Source organism: Natator depressus, chromosome 7 (genome assembly GCF_965152275.1).
Source record: "Natator depressus isolate rNatDep1 chromosome 7, rNatDep2.hap1, whole genome shotgun sequence".
NCBI classification, from domain to species: Eukaryota; Metazoa; Chordata; order Testudines; family Cheloniidae; genus Natator; species Natator depressus.
The window spans coordinates 91,992,171-92,007,646 of record NC_134240.1 but is presented as its reverse complement, the minus strand read 5'-3'; the positions used below and the strand labels follow the sequence as shown (position 1 = coordinate 92,007,646).

The window sequence follows — 15,476 nt, the reverse complement described above, 5'->3', positions numbered from 1 at the left end:
CCAACAGTTATTTTCTGGTCTGGGAATAAAGTCCCTTCTTGAAGCTTTTGAAACAGACCAGAGTTCCTGAAGATGCGAGCGTCATGTACCTTTCCTGGCCATCCCACGTTGATGTTGGTGAAACGTCCCTTGTGATCCACCAGAGCTTGCAGCACTATTGAAAAGTACCCCTTGCGGTTTATGTACTCGACGGCTTGGTGCTCCGGTGCCAAGATAGGGATATGGGTTCCGTCTATGGCCCCACCACAGTTAGGGAATCCCATTGCAGCAAAGCCATCCACTATGACCTGCACATTTCCCAAGGTCACTACCCTTGATATCAGCAGATCTTTGATTGCGTGGGCTACTTGCATCACAGCAGCCCCCACAGTAGATTTGCCCACTCCAAATTGATTCCCAACTGACCGGTAGCTGTCTGGCGTTGCAAGCTTCCACAGGGCTATCGCCACTCGCTTCTCAACTGTGAGGGCTGCTCTCATCTTGGTATTCATGCGCTTCAGGGCAGGGGAAAGCAAGTCACAAAGTTCCATGAAAGTGCCCTTACGCATGCGAAAGTTTCGCAGCCACTGGGAATCGTCCCAGACCTGCAACACTATGCAGTCCCACCAGTCTGTGCTTGTTTCCCGAGCCCAGAATCGGCGTTCCACAGCATGAACCTGCCCCATTAGCACCATTATGCATGCATTGGCAGGGCCCATGCTTTCAGAGAAATCTGTGTCCATGTCCTGATCACTCACGTGACCGCGCTGACGTCGCCTCCTCGCCCGGTAGCGCTTTGCCAGGTTCTGGTGCTGCATATACTGCTGGATAATGCGTGTGGTGTTTAATGTGCTCCTAATTGCCAAAGTGAGCTGAGCGGACTCCATGCTTGCCTTGGTATGGCGTCCGCACAGAAAAAAGGCGCGGAATGATTGTCTGCCGTTGCTCTGACGGAGGGAGGGGCGACTGACGACACGGCTTACAGGGTTGGCTTCAGGAGGCTAAAATCCACAAAGGGGGTGGCTTTACATCAAGGAGTAGTTCAGGCAGGACTTCACGGAGGGTTCCAATAAGAAATGGTGCACCTAAGTTATTGTTCTTATTGGAACAAGGAGGTTAGCCTGGCCTCTGATTGATACATGGCTAGATCTACCTCGCAGCACCTTCTCTGTGAGTGACTGCAGTGTGACCTAGAGGAATGAGTCCCCTAGACAGGGGAGGAGGCAAATGAGTACAAAACAAATCTGGTCTATTTCTTGTTTTGATCCACTCCATCTATCTTTTACATCTTTGGCTGGCAGCAGACGGTGCAGAAGGACTGCAAGCCATCCACATCTCATGGCTGCTCGGCAGAAGATGGCACAGTACGACTGCTAGCCATCCTCATCTCTTGCCTGCCTGGCAGAAGATGGCACAGTACGATTGCTAGCCATCGTCATCTCTTGCCTGCCCGGCAGAAGATGGTACAATACGATTGCTAGCCATCGTCATCTCTTGCCTGCCCGGCAGAAGATGGTACAATACGACTGCTAGCAATCCGTATTGCCTGCCTGCTCACCATTAGACGGTTCAATACGACTGACTGCAGGACTAAAGAGAATGACCTGGTCAAGTCACCAAAAATTTAGTCCCTGCGCCCATGTCTGCCCAGGCGCTCCCAGCCGACGTGGCCAGGAGCACCTCAGACATGACGAGGACGGCTACCAGTCATACTGCACCGTCTGCTGCCAGAAGGCAATGGGTTGCTGCTACTGTGTAGCAATGCCGTACCGCGTCTGCCAGCACCCAGGAGACATACGGTGACGGTTACCTGAGCGGGCTCCATGCTTGCGGTGGTATGGCGTCCGCACAGGTAACTCAGGAAAAAAGGCGCGAAACAATTGTCTGCCCTTGCCTTCACGGAGGGAGGGAGGGAACGGGGGCCGGACAATATGTACCCAGAACCACCCGCGACAATGTTTTAGCCCAATCAGAGTGCTCCATTGGGCTGCTCTGGACAGCACTCTCAACTCAGATGCACGATTGTTTGCCGTTGCTCTGACGCAGGGAGGGGCGACTGAGGACACGGCTTCCAGGGTTGGCTTCACGGAGGGTTCCAATAAGAAATGGTGCACCTAAGTTATTGTTCTTATTGGAACAAGGAGGTTAGCCTGGCCTCTGATTGATACATGGCTAGATCTACCTCGCTGCACCTTCTCTGTGCGTGACTGCAGTGTGACCTAGAGGAATGATTCCCCTAGACAGGGGAGGAGGCAAATGAGTACAAACAAATCTGGTCTATTTCTTGTTTTGATCCACTCCATCTATCTTTTACATCTTTGGCTGGCAGCAGACGGTGCAGAAGGACATATTGCCTGCCTGCTCACCATAAGACGGTTCAATAGGACTGACTGCCGGACTAAAGAGAATGACCTGGTCAAGTCACTCCAAATTTAGTCCCTGCGCCCATGTCTGTCCAGGCGCTCCCGGCCGACGTGGCCAGGAGCACCTCGGACATGACGATGATGGCTACCAGTCGTATTGCACTGTCTGCTGCCACAAGGCAATGGGTTGCTGCTGCTGTGTAGCAATGAGGTACCGCGTCTGCCAGCACCCAGGAGACATACGGTGACGGTTACCTGAGCGGGCTCCATGCATGCATGCTTGTGGTATGACGTCCGCACAGGTAACTCAGGAAAAAAGGCGCGAAACAATTGTCTGCCCTTGCTTTCACGGAGGGAGGGAGGGAAGGGGGGGACTGACGATATGTACCCAGAACCACCCGCGACAATGTTTCAGCCCCATCAAGCATTGGGATCTCAACCCAGAATTCCAATGGGCAGCGGAGACTGCGGGAACTGTGGGATAGCTACCCACAGTGCAACGCTCCGGAAGTCGACTCTAGCCTCGGTACTGTGGAAGCACTCCGCCGAGTTAATGCACTTAATGCACTTCTGTGGGGACACACACACTCGAATATATAAAACTGATTTCTAAAAAACCGACTTCTATAAATTCGACCTTATTCCATAGTGTAGACATACCCACACACACTTTTTATTATTTTCATGTCAAATACACATCTATAATGGATAAAACAAGGGTATGCTGTGCAAGCATTGAAATATAAAGAGAGGTTTAAGATTTATCTTTATATGGAGAATGAGGTTGAGAGAGAAAAGAATATTCTAACTGTACTAACAAATTTGTTTTAAAATAATAAAGCACACATAATTCTGTAGAATTTATTCTTTAATTTTTTTCTCTTGTTCATTGGTTGTCTGACATAGGGTCAAGAATAAATATTTTACATTTGGTTAGTAAATAATGGACTGTTTACTTTGTTCTAAGTCAGAGTATTCCAAAGAGAAAAATATGACTAATGCTTGAAGTGTGAACGCATTTGAACTGTACTTAAATTGCACAAAAACGCATAGTTCTATTCATCCTGTGTCATCCCTCAGCAAAAGACAAGAGCCTCCGAATGATAAATTTGCAGGTAGATTAGAAGGTGTACATTTGCGTAGTCTATGTAATAGGTTTTCTTCAACAGCATTTCCTGACTGTAATGGGTCAGAAACTCTATAGAGCATTCAGAGAGATTTGTAAGGCCACATTGTTCTTGACCGACATGCCTGTGACTACTCAGAGTAGACTTACAGGCTTTCATGGATGTGACATTTGACACAAGAGTGCTGCAAGCTGTATTATCTTTGCAGATGAGGTAAAATGAGAATGGGAACTGTATATGTAAACATAAAACATAATGCCTCCCCCCCTCAAAAAAAGTTCTCTTAATGCTCATAAAATCACAATTTTAGGGACTATGGTCCTTGTCTCACTGAAGAATAGAAAACATTTTCTGTGCTTACCTGAAATCTCCCTCCTCCAAGTACTTACGTCCTCAGATACAGCACCCTTTGAGTGAGTTTGGAACTCCAAAGGAGCAAATATTTTTTTTTAAATAAAAGAGAGGATTCCATTTCCTTAGTTTTGTAGTAGGTATGTATTGTTTAATGTTAATTTAAGAACAGTTTTCGGCAGCTGAAACAGCTGAACTCCTTAGCTTGATTATTAAATTTTTTGGACTCCTCAAGAGGAGCAGCATAATTTATTACCAGTAACTGACATCTGTCTGTATATGTAGTCTGCAAAAAGGCTGACGATTCAGTGTTAGGATCTGTGGGCCTTGTTACCTGAAGAAAATAAATTTCCCTAATCTTAAGCTTTGTGGTACAGTCTAATAACAATTAGAAGAATTCCCCTCTGATTCTCAGGAACTTTCAGAATGTTCTCCCTAGCAAATCTCTGAGGGGAATCAACATCCTGAGTGGAGAAAGAGAAGACATATAGAGCTCTTACTTTTTGTTCATCTCTGGAGGACATATGTGGCTGACCTCAAGTGCCAAGTATTCTCAACCTAGCTACTTAAATATATTTAAGTACAAACTCTGGAATTGTACCATATTTTAACCTTTGAACAGGGAAACTGGTTTATTTGTTGAAAAAGATTAAAATCTTAATGCCACCATTGTATGTAAATCAGTTTTAAAGATTCTAGACCCCCTAAACTGGATACTTTAATCCCTCTATTTAGTGAAAAGCTCCTTAGTTGCAGAAAAAAACAAAATCCTGTAAAGTGAACTTAGTTATGAATTGCTCTAATTGCAAAAGTATATCCATCGTCCTTGCTTTGTGTAACAGTTATTCTGACCTCTTTAAAATAAGTCTCTTATTTCAGTGACAAAACATCCCATTAAAGGTGATCATTGGGCATTAAGACAGAGACTGAGTTCTATGTTTCTTCCCTTTATATGAAAGAGTAACATATTTTGCAAGATATAAACGTTTATTTCAACCAAAACAACATATCTAAAGAGTATTATATCAAGTTTTAGTGTCTTAGGTATGACTAAACAGAATTCATTCAAATCAGTATTTTCTATCAGGTGTAAGAAGGTGCTGTACTTTACATAAAGAAGGATAGTTTCACATCTTCTGAGGGGGCAATCAGTTTTGTATTTTACAGGTGTGTGTGTCTCTTTTAGCAAAGCAATGGGCTCACAGAGATAGAGGATTAATAAATGATTCTAGTTTACTTTTAATGATAATTTTGCACTCTTCCTCTTAGAATTTTGGCTCACTTAAAAAAAATAGCATGCCTTAGGCTTTTGTACTCTTAAATTGAAACAAAGTCTTATCAGGAGAAGATTTCTGTATTTCCCAACTAACACATTTCATCAATCCTGTTCTGCTCCAGCATATTTAAATACTTCTGTTGAGACGCTCTACTCACAAAAAGTCTTTGAGTGTGAAATAGAACAGGAAGGAATCATGGCGGAGTGAGGGGTTTAAAATGGTCAACTCTCCTCCCACTGACAGATGTTGCTGCTCCTGGATTTGGGCACTGGGCTGAGGGGGAAAGTGACTGTGGTCTGGAATAGTCCTGGTAAGCATCATTCAAACCTATCTAGGTAATCTTTTGCCGTAAAGTTTTTATGGTGTCCCTTATGCTATTCCTTAGGGAAATTTTTATCTTTTTTTAAAAAATAAACTGTCTCCCTGTTTAATTGCTAATATAATGAGCTGTGATTTTTCACCTTCTGAGAAAGATTAGATCTTTGGGTATAAAATGGTTTCCCTTACTCTGTAGCTATGTAACTTAATGCATTGAGCTTTTCTGGTGTTTCCCATTCCTTTTACTATGCTTTCAAGATAAGAAACTGTGTGTTATAAATATGACTTTTGACCGTGTTGTCTCTGCCCACTATTGAGAGGACAAATCATGAATAAGGCCACGTTTTAGTCATGGGTATTTTTAGTAAAAGTCATGGACAGTCACTGGCAGTAAACAAAAATTCACAGTCTATGACCTGTCCACAACTTGTACTATATACCCCTAAGTAAAACTTGGGCCGCGGGTGCTCTGGGGGGGCAGGTTGGCAGGGCTGGCAGCCTCCTTACCTGGCACTACACAGCTCCCCTGAAGCGGCTGTCTTGTCCCTGCAGTTCCTAGGTGGAGGGAAGGTCAGGGGGGCTCTGAGTGCTGCCCCCACCATGAGTGTTGGCTCCACAGTTCTCATTGGCCAGGAACTGCAGCCAATGGGAGCTGTGGAGGTGGTGTCTGCAGGCAGGGGCAGCATGCAGAGCCCCCTGGCCCCTCCGCCTAGGAGCTGCAGGGACATGCCGGCCATTTCTGGGGAGCTCCCCCACCCCTGAGATAAGTGCTGCCCCGTACCCCAACTCCCTGCCACAGCCGCGAGCCCCCTCCCACACTAAAACTGCTGCTGCTGCTGGCCCAGGGGCTGCCCGAGTGCTTGGGCAGCCTCAGAGCTAGCTGCACCAGCCGCTGCAGAAATCATGGAGGTTACGGAAAGTCACGGAATCCATGACCTCCATGTCAGACACGCAGCCTTAATCATGAACAATGGTGCTTGCATCCATATACCATTTTTCTGTACTGTTGCTTGTTGTTCTGATAGCAGCCTGGTAGTTTGCGACTAGCTATGACTTGTCTGTCTTCAGCCTTTCTTCTATTTTTTGAAATGTTTTATAATAATAATTAATGATACCTAGGTTGAGGGACAGTCATGGATAACTGAATACTTTTTTTAAAAAATTGTTTCAAACACTTTGGAACCATTAGAACCATGAGACTTTGAAAGTGGAAGGCAGCTTGGGTGAAAGTGATCATGAAATGATAAGAGTTCATGATTCTAAGGAATGGTAGGAGGGAGAACAGCAAAATAAAGACAATGGATTTCAAGAAGTCAGACTTTAGAAAACTTAGGGAGTTGGTAGTGTGACAGACCCAGACCAGTTGAGTATAGGAGTCTGGTAGAAGGAAAATATACTGGCCACTAGATGAATAGTTTTGTGTTTCCTGAGTGACCAGAACAGGGACTTCCCTAAAGCAATCAGGAACCTGCTAGAACCAGTTAAGACATGCAAACTAATTAAGACACCTGGAGCCAATTAAGAACTTAATAGAATCAGTTAAGGCAGGCAGGCTAATCAGGACACTTGGTTTAATAAGGATCTCCCATCAGTTAGTGAGGGGCGCGCATGGAGCGGGGAGTGAGAAGGTATGCTGCTGGAGGACTGAGGAGTACCAGCATTATCAGGCTTCAGGAGGAAGGCCCTGTGGTGAAGATAAAGAAGGTGCTGCAGGAAGGCTATGGGGAAGTAGTCCAGGGAGTTGTAGCTGTCACGCAGCTGATACCGGAGATGTAGACAGCTGCTGTCCACAGTGCCCTGGGATGGAATCCAGTGTAGAGGGCGGGCCCAGGTTCCCCCCGTCTCCCCAACTCTGTATCTGACACAGGAGTTGACCTGGTCTGTGACACACACCAGAGGGGAAGTGTAATTTGGAAAGGGATCTGGCCTGTCCCCGACCCAGAAGCTGTGGAGATTGTTCTCCGTTTCCCCCATGCTGGCCAGTGATGAGGTTAGCTGAGTGAACAGCAGGTTTGAGCCTCTAGCAAAAGCGGCCAAACTGAGGGCTGCTGTGAACCTCTGAGGTGAGCAAATCCACCAGAAAGCGCAGGACCCACCAAGGCAGAGGAGGGAACTTTGTCACAGTAGGTAAGATCCCATGGGAGGAAATCTAAGAGGGAAAGCAATTGACAGTTTGCAGTTTTTCAAAGAGACATTATTAAGGGCAAAAGAGCAAACTATCCCACTGAGTAGGAAAGATAGGCAATATGGCAAGAGACCATACTGGCTTAACCAGGAGATCTTCAATGATTTAAAAATCAAAAAAGAGTCCTACAAAAGCTAGGTCAAATTACAAAGGATGGCTATAAACAAATAACACAAGTATGTAGGGACAAAATTAGAAAGGCCAAGGTGCACAACGAGATCAAACTGCTAGAGACATAAAGGGTAACAAAAAAATATTCTGCAAATACATTAGAAGCAAGAGGAAGACCAAGGACAGGGTAGGCCCGTTACTCAATAAGGGGGGGGGGGAGAAACAATAACAGTACTCCTTTTCTTTTTCCCAGAAAGTAGTTATCTGTGGTTCACAGTCATGCTGGAAGGGCATAACAAGTGGGGTCCCACAAGGATCAGTTCTGGGTCTGGTTCTGCTCAATATCTTCATCAATGATTTAGATAATGGCATAAAGAGTACACTTATAAAGTTTGCAGATGATACCAAGCTGGGAGGGTTTGCAAGTACTTTGGAGGATAGGATTAAAATTCAAAATGATCTGGAGAAATGGTCAGAAGTAAATAGGATGAAATTCAATAAGGACAAATGCAAAATACTCTATTTTGAAAGGAACAAGAAGTTGTGCACACAAAATCGGAAATGACTGCCTAGGAAGGAGTACTGTGGAAAGGGATCTGGGGGTCATAGTGGACCACAAGCTAAATGAGTCAACAGTGTAACACTATTGGACAAGAAAAAAAAAAAGCAAACATAATTCTGGGGATGTATTAGCAGGAGTGTTATAAGAAAGACACGAGAAGTAATTCTTCTGCTCTACTCTGTGCTGATTAGGCCTCAACTGGAGTATTGTGTCCAGTTCTGGGTGCCATATTTCAGGAAAGATGTGGACAAATTGGAGAGCCCAGAGAAGAGCAACAAAAATAATTAAAGGTCTAGAAAACATGACCTATGAGGAAAGACTGAAAAAATTGGGTTTGTTTAGTTTGGAAAAGAGAAGACTGAGATGGGACATAAGTTTTCAAGTACATAAAAGGTTGTTACAGGGAGGAGGGAGAAGAATTCTTCTTCTTAACCTCTGAGGGTAGGACAAGAAGCAATGGGCTTCTATTGCAGCAAGTGGGGTTAAGTTGGACATTGGGAAAAACTTCCTGTCAGAGTGGTTAAGCACTGGAATAAATTGCCTAGAAAGGTTGTGGAATCTCCATCATTGGAGATTTTTAAGAGCAGATTAGACAAACACTTGTCAGGAATGTCTAGACTTAGTCCTGCCATGAGAGCAGGGGTCTGGACTAGATGACCTCTCGGGGTCCCTTCCAGTCCTGTGATACTATTATTAAGTTTTGTGCACATAGCTAGCTAGCCTATGAATTTTGTCATCTTTTTAGTCTAACCCTCATCCTCCATGTTTTGCTCTTTCAGCCCATTGTTTATTATTCTCACTTATTGCATCTTGTTTTAAATTAAATTTTGCTTTACATTTATCTTAATATACTGGTTAAACTTAACATGAACAAGGCACCCTCATTCTGGAATAAGAATGTACATGCATGGAGTTACTCAGAAAAAACTGTTATTGAATAATTCCATGTGTTGAAAAGCCTTTAGATTATTAACTCTTCAGGGAAGAGGTTGTGTGTGTACAGTGCTTAATACAATGGGGCCGTGATATATTGGGCCTCTGAGTGCTACTGCAATACAAAAATGGAATAACAATATTGCCATAATTGCTGGTGTTAGGCTGATATATTTTTTTCATCCATCATGCATGGAACACCACATCCTTACTTTGAATAGTGGCTAGGATGCTCTTTGTTAGTGTGAGAACACTGCTACCTCTGCTGATATAGCATGGCCGCGCTTCGTAGATACTTTGTCAACCCATTTGCAAAAGTTTCTGTGGAGAGTAGTGTGTGTCTGTGTCCCCATCAGCATAGATTGATTTAAATCACCTGTTTTTTTAGCATGATTGAAATCCATGGGAGCTTAACTTGCTAAAGTGCTTTTGAAATTTCTACTAGGCACCTGTCTGCATCTTTATTTGCCCAAATATCTTTAAAAATCTGGCCCTCTGTCCTTCAAGTTTTTAGAACTGTAGTTGATCTCTTGCTGCCCCAACTGGTTTTTAGTCATAGATTGGAAGAGGAAAAGAAGCTTTCGTGCTTTTTCAGCTCCCAATCAATTTCTCAACTTCGACTGAACTGAGGAAAATATTTCCTCTGCACCTGGTAGCTGAACTGAAACCAAAAGTAATAAAGGCAAAAGCTTTTCTGTGCAAGAGAAACTGAAAATACTTTCACTTGGAAAAATGCATGCATTCCATTGTGAACACCTAAAATAATATACTTATTTAATGCAGTACATGACATTGTAACATATTTATAGAGCTTTAGTTGACCTCAAAAGTTGAAATTGTTTTCCCCCTGTTTCTGTATATACTTAAAAAAGCAGCAACTTTTAGCTCATTGACATTTGAGGAGATTTCAATGATATAGCATATGTTTTTAAAAAATTATTTAAATGATTTTTAATAAATTACAGTAAGTTTAGGCCTTAACTTAGGTTGTCATACTTTCTAATTTTGAGAAGGTTCATTTTTAAAAAGAAAAATGTACTTAAATAAAAAAAATCATTAACTTTTATTTACCATGGTCGTCAGGCAATCCTGGACCTAGAAAGTGTTGACACAACAGGGTTTAAGGTATTGGTCATGATCTAACAAAATCCTAAATAGCCTGGGTCCTGGCTGCCTGAGGGATTGGCTCTTCCCAGATCCCATCTTGCCACAGTTGAGGTCTGCCAGACCACAGAGCTGGAGTCTCCTTGTTATCCAAGGCCATTATTCCCTATGAGGGCTCTGGAACATGCTTCCTCCTGGGTCTGAAATAGTCCAAATTTGGTGACCTTCCGGGCGCACTACACAAACATATGTTTCATAGGGAGTTTGGAGGTATGCTTCCTATAGTGATGAAGGGGGCAGAACTGAGTTTTTTAGGTGGCTATCAAGGTTGCTGTTGAATTGATCATTTTAATGATGCTGAGATTCAATTGTATTGTTAAATGTTGTGTTAGGGCACGTGGAGCCTTGGAGAGGTGTCTGAAATAAAAATGAATACATAAATAAAAATGAAGACCGGATTTATTTTTGCATAGGGTGGGAGCAACTGTTTTTTACATTAGTATGGTCAACATGCCAGAATACCATATGCTGTTTTTCAGTAGATCCATGTTTGATTAATATAGGTGACTGGTGCCTTCCTGATGTTCCCTGGTTTCCTGATTGCAGTATTTATGCTGCTGGCTTCACTGCTAACCTCCGGTGGTTCTGAGTTTGTGTCATACAGTTGTTATGCAATGAAAATTTGATGCCATGGAGCTCTGGCTGTGATATATTTTTCATTCCCTTTGAATTTCCTTATGGAGCTACCTTCCATTCATACCAATTCTTGGGGGTACAGTTTTTCCTGTGTTGCGTATACTTCCTTGTCCTTTAAATCTGTTTGTAGTAGTAATAATAATTAATATTTTTACCATTTATGTACTGCTTTTTCATGTTCCAAGTGCTCTTCAAACATTTACTAATGAATCCTCACTACTCTTGTATTGGTTTCAGAGTAGCAGCCATGTTAGTCTGTATCCACAAAAAGAACAGGAGTACTTGTGGCACCTTAGAAACTAACAAATTTATTAGAGCATAAGCTTTCGTGGGCTACAGCCCACTTCATCACATGCATAGAATGGAACATATGGTAAGAAGAGATCATATCTATATCTATATATATTATAGATAGATATATACATACTCTTGTATTGAGTATGCAAAATTGTTATCCTCCATTTAGAAATGGAGACACTGAGGCAAAGATGGAGTGCCTTGCCCAAACCCACGCAGAGCAGGGCAGAGTCTGGACTTGAGCTCAAAGATCTTAACTTGCAACTCTGTGCTCTTTTCTTCATATCTTGTTGAACATCACTTTCCTGTCCTGCTGTATGGGGAGGTGACCTGTGGTGCATATGTAAATGGCCATCCAGACTACTGCAAATCAATGGGAAATTAAATAACACCCTAATTCTCACACATAGCAAACATTCCCAAGTTGTTGGGAAAGGAATTATCATGGCTATAGAGAAATATTAATTCTCATCTTTTTATTATATATTGAGGTTGCCAACTGCTTATGTGTACATGCTTATGTCCTTACAGAACTTCTGGGTATACTGTAATTTATAGCATCACAGGAATGGCGTTGAGTTACATATCCCAGATATGGGCTCTTTGTATTCTCCTCCTGCATCCCCCCCCCCCCCCCCGGTTCAGGATACCAACAACTTTTTGTTTCCTTCAGACCACACTTTCTTTAAAAAAAAAAAAAAAAAAAAATCAGGGACACTTTTCCTTTTTATACACGCAGTGCTGTGATCAGCCCATATAAAAGCAGTTGCACTGCTCTGGGAATGTTTCAGAATGCCTGCCTGCCTGTGCTGCTTTTTACTGTAACTGTGCTTATTCACTTTTGATGTAGGCAGTTGGCTTTTTGCATACATATCTCTACATTTTGTTAGTAAATGCACAACTGAAATAACTGCAGAGCCCAGGTTACTCCTTTGAAGGTTAGTTGTAATGTGATCTTTCCCAGATGGTAAAGATTCTAGAACAGATTTTGCTATGCACTTCTTGGGAGAGACAACACGGAGGGCAAGGAGAGGGGCGAAGTGTACATTCCCTTTTCATCCTCCATAACTATGGTCTGCTATAAGGGGATGGTATGTTCCCCTGCGTAAACTGGAGCAGCCCCCAGGCCTACTTTCACAGATGACAGCCTTAACATGGGTCCCTAAAGACTTTGCCTCAGCCCAGTCTCCTGTAGAGAGGTAAGCACTACATACTCGTACTTCTCCTTCCCCTATGCTAGGGGCTGTAAGAAGCTGCTGCATAGGGCTTTTATGACGGCTCCTGCACTAGAGGAATTCTGTCTTGACCATTTGAGGGAATTCTAAGAACCCTATATGCCTCTAGAGTTGTGCATAGGGTTGCTCCTTCCCTTTTTAAATGGATAAGATTTTGAGAAATTGTTTGTGAAATATCCACGTTCTCCCTAAACAGTGCCCCCCTTTGGAGATCTGAAATACAGTTATGGAGGGTCAGTAGAAAAGGAGATCTGTAGCCTTTAGCAGGGCAGCCTACGACATCAAAGTACGCTGGGACACTGTGCACTTGTAGTAATCAGCTGAAATCATGCTCTTGTGATATAGTTCGGACGGTAGAATTTGGTCCATAATTTGTATATGGTAATTCTTCTGTAAATTTTCTTCAACAATATTACTGTATTTTACAGTTTAAGTGCATATTTAGAAGTGATGGTTCCGAATGTTGGAGAACTTTTTTTTTTTTTTTTTTTTTTAGTTCAGAGTTACCAGTTTGCATTGTATCAGTGACTTCATATTCTGGACTTGTAAATAATTTCTAATTGAAATAAGCAAAAATAGTTCAAGTACTAAATCTTTGTAAAAGATTTTATTTTGCAGGAAACGGTGCTTTCAGATAAGTTTAACATTACATCATTTAATTTGCAGAAATGTAAACATTAGCAAACATGCAAGCTCCAGTATGTTTCAGCAAAATGATATATTCCAGATTTCTTTGTGTGTTTTAGTTTTTACAATGAATTAAACTGGACTATAGGAGAAAGGTTTCACAGGAACTGAAGAAGTGAGGCAGCACCATGTGAAATTCTGCAAAGGGATTAAGATTTGGCACTGCACTTCGTTTCTCTGCAGGCTCTTAGGCATAGTCTCTGTAGACGAGAACAGACTGTCATCTTGTATAGCCGAATGCTGTTTGCTTGTTTTGGATGTTTGTTTTCTTCCAGTTTCCATATTATTGTGTAGTTTTTTTACAAGTTAGTATGATATGGATATGGATGCTGTGGCGCACAAGAGAAAAAGGTATGGTTTATGTAGTATTGAATATCAAAAAGTTTTTCTTATGTTTGCAGGAGGACCTTTCTTCTGTAAAAAGCAGCATGCAAGGTTGCAGCATATTATATTCTTTTTCATCTTGAGTCATTGCATTTTTCACTTTGACATGCTTCTGTTTTTCAGTCACTGTTTATTAATCTCTGCAGATACAAAAAACTAATAATACTCTCATAATCTCTGCATTAATTCTTTTTATTTTAAGTTGTGCACACAGAATTGCCTTCAGATTTCCTAGCTTGTTGCTGGTTAATTCATTTTAAAGGATCTTGCAGTATTTTAGTATTTTAAAGTGATAAAACTCTAATAAAATTCTAACTGATTTTATTATGTGGTTAATAGAGTGTTTCATTCTAAATATATAAACATAGTGTAATTGCTCAACTTGCCTTGTCCTGACTCCTTTTTTTGTTTTGGTAAAGAAAATTCTTGCACTTAGCCACAGTTTATAATGTCAGCATTAAAAAACTTCAACAGATACTTTACTGATATTTAGAATTGTAATGTTAGTTAATTAATCAATATTATATATACAATTAGAGTTTGGTAATAGATGCATGGTGTTCACTGGAAAATGTATAAAATCCATAAAGTGAATATGTGGATTTGCTTTTGTCTGTATTCTGTAAAAGTACATATAAAAAGTACAGGCACAAATTATGGGCCTGATCCTGCACTCACTGTGGTCAGTAGATGAGACTTTAGTAAGTTTAGTAGGAACAGGATTATTTACTTTTCACTGCTGTGTGTTAAACTCGTTGACTAAAACTTGAAAATTGTGTTATGTTCAGTATACTTGGCTAACCACTTAAAGTAATGTATTTCAGGAATTTAAACTATGTCACTACTTTTGACTTGGCCTGGACAATTTGCTTTGGTTAATTAGGAATCATACTACCTATTGTTTGAAATAATGTGATAAAAATGTTAAAAGCGAAGTACGTGGTGATGACTGTTTCTCATTTTCATTTGTATAGCAGTGGGGTCATGCTGCTCTACATGCTAGAGGCTTCTAGTACCATTTAACTTTAGAGAGGTAGCTTACTAACTGTGTTAACGTCATGTAGACTGCAGAGGTGCTGGAACTAGGGGTTTGGAGTGCTACCTCACCCCCAGTTTAAAGTGATTTCCATTAAATACAGGATTTACAGTTTGGTTCAGTGTAGGATGACCAGATAGGGTGAAAAATCGGGATGGGGGGTGGTGGGCAATTGGCACTAATATAAGACAAAACCCCAAATATTAGGACTGTCCCTATAAAATCAGGACATCTGGTCACCCTAGTTCAGTGACTCTCAGCAACCCCACTGTACAAATTACTCCAGCACTCCCGTAGGCTCAGAATGCTATGATAAAACTTGGTGGCCTTGAGAATAGGGCTCAGATATTGACATGTTCCTTAGTGTAACTATGCAGTAAGAAAACCAAAGAGGCAATCAAATAACAAAACAACTTCACACTGGTATTTACATAATAATATCAATATTATTTTGGTAGTGGCCAAAGGCATCAGGATCTGGGCCTCCTTGTGCTGTGGGGTTTACGAATGCACAGGAAGAGACAGTTTCTGCTGGAAAGAGCTAACAGTCTAAAAGTAATAAACACAAATGACTTATCTGATGGGATATATGGGTACAACATACAATTCAATTATCATAATGATGATTGCCACCCATCTGGTTAATTACAGGGTGGGTGGGGGGTCTGTGTGTATGTGTTTTTACTTGTTTGTTTTTATTAGGGCCAGAGGTGAAGTGAAGAGGAATGACCTGGTGGGGGCATTAATATAAGCAATGGAGAAGGAAAGAAGAAGAAAGATATAAAGGGAAGACATAAAAGTGAAGACGGCAGGGGAGGGACTGTGGGCTAA

The 15,476-nt window shown here is 41.8% G+C and overlaps 1 protein-coding gene across 1 annotated transcript in view; it reads left to right on the top strand.

Annotated features, from left to right (window-relative positions):
* The window catches only part of PLCE1 (phospholipase C epsilon 1), a 326,950-nt gene that overhangs the window by 98,095 nt on the left and 213,379 nt on the right, over positions 1 to 15,476 (top strand). The gene's annotated exons all lie outside the window — the stretch shown is intronic.